This window comes from Arachis ipaensis, chromosome B10 (assembly GCF_059453495.1).
Source record: "Arachis ipaensis isolate K30076 ecotype BB chromosome B10, ASM5945349v1, whole genome shotgun sequence".
NCBI classification, from domain to species: domain Eukaryota; kingdom Viridiplantae; phylum Streptophyta; class Magnoliopsida; order Fabales; family Fabaceae; genus Arachis; species Arachis ipaensis.
Genome location: NC_142435.1, coordinates 103,252,995 through 103,254,691, shown reverse-complemented (window position 1 = coordinate 103,254,691; position 1,697 = coordinate 103,252,995). Strand labels below are relative to the sequence as shown.

The window sequence follows — 1,697 nt, the reverse complement described above, 5'->3', positions numbered from 1 at the left end:
AGTATCAATCTCAAGAACTCCCTTCTTCTGAGTTGTCCCATTATTCACAGGATTCCTTTCATAAGTGTACATTAATTGGTTATTTGCAACCATTTCAATGAGTTCTTGTGCTTCTGCAGGCGTCTTCTTCAGATGAAGAGATCCTCCAGCAGAGCTATCCAATGACATCTTGGATAGTTCAGACAGACCATCATAGAAAATACCTATGTTGCTCCATTCTGAAAGCATGTCAGAAGGGCACCTTCTGATCAATTGCTTGTATCTTTCCCATGCTTCATAGAGGGATTCTCCTTCCTTCTATCTGAAGGTTTGGACTTCCACTCTAAGCTTGCTCAATTTTTGAGGTGGAAAGAACTTTGCCAAGAAGGCATTGACTAGCTTTTCCCAAGAGTTCAGGCTTTCTTTAGGTTGTGAATCCAATCATGTCCTAGCTCTGTCTCTTACAGCAAAAGAAAAAAGCATAAGTCTGTAGACTTTAGGGTTAACCCCATTGGTCTTGACAGTGTCACAAATTTGCAAGAATTCAGCTAAGAACTGATGAGGATCTTCCAATGGAAGTCCATGAAACTTGCAATTCTGTTGCATTAGAGAAACTAATTGAGGCTTAAGCTCAAAGTTGTTTGCTCTAATGGCAGGGATTGAGATGCTTCTCCCATAGAAATCAGGAGTAGGTGCAGTAAAGTCACCAAGCACCTTCCTTGCATTGTTGGCATTGTTGTTGTTTTTGGCTGCCATGGTTTCTTCTTCTTTGAAGAGCTCTGTTAGGCCCTCTAGAGAGAGTTGTGTTTTGGTTTCTCTTAGCTTTCTCTTCAAGGTCCTTTCAGGTTCAGGATCAGCTTCAACAAGAATACTTTTATCTTTGCTCCTGCTCATATGAAAGAGAAGAGAACAAGAAAGTATGGAATCCTCTATGTCACAGTATAGAGATTCCTTGAAGTGAAAAGAATAATAGAAGGAGGAGGTGGAGAAGAGGGAATTCGAACTTATCAAGAGGGACAGAGTTCGAATTGCACCTTGATGAGGAGTCTTAGTTCCTTAAATAGAAGGATGTGAAAAGAGGGGAAGAATTTTCGAAAATAAATTAAAAAGATTTTAAAAAAATAAAAAAGAAATTTGAAAATTTGATTGAGATTTTCGAAAACTAAGATTGGAAAGAAATCAAGTGATTTTTTTGAAAAAGATTTTGAAATCAGAAATTAAAAAGATATGATTGAAAATTAATTTTGAAAAAGGGTGTGATTGAAAAGATATGATTGAGAAGATATGATTGAAAATCAAATTAAAAAGAGAAAGTTTTAAAACTAAAGTTGATTACTTGACTAACAAGAAATTAGAAGATATGATTCTAAAATTTAAAATTTGATCCTTTCTTAATAGGCAAGTAACAACTTGAAAATTTTGAAGTAAATCTTAGATTGAAGCAAGGATTTTTGAAAATATTAAAAATAAATATAAAATGGAAAGAAATTGATTTTGAAAGAGATATGATTGAAAATATATGATTTGAAAAAGATTTGATTTTGAAAAAATATGAAAACTTGAAAAAAAATGTGAATTAAATACAAAATCTTCCCCCTAGTGTCATCCTGGTGTTAAACGCCCAGAATGGTACCCATTATGGCGTTTAACGCCCAAATCTCTACCTTTTTGGGCGTTAAACGCCCAGCCAGGTACCCTGGCTGGCGTTTAAACGCCAG

General features: G+C 35.3%; 1 non-coding gene across 1 annotated transcript; it reads left to right on the top strand.

Moving 5' to 3' along the window:
* Positions 1–222: 222 nt before the first annotated feature.
* LOC148581138 (small nucleolar RNA R71) lies at positions 223–330 on the top strand. Its single transcript, XR_015896828.1, has one exon. It is a non-coding gene; the product is annotated as a small nucleolar RNA R71 (small nucleolar RNA).
* The last annotated feature ends 1,367 nt before the right edge of the window (positions 331–1,697 follow it).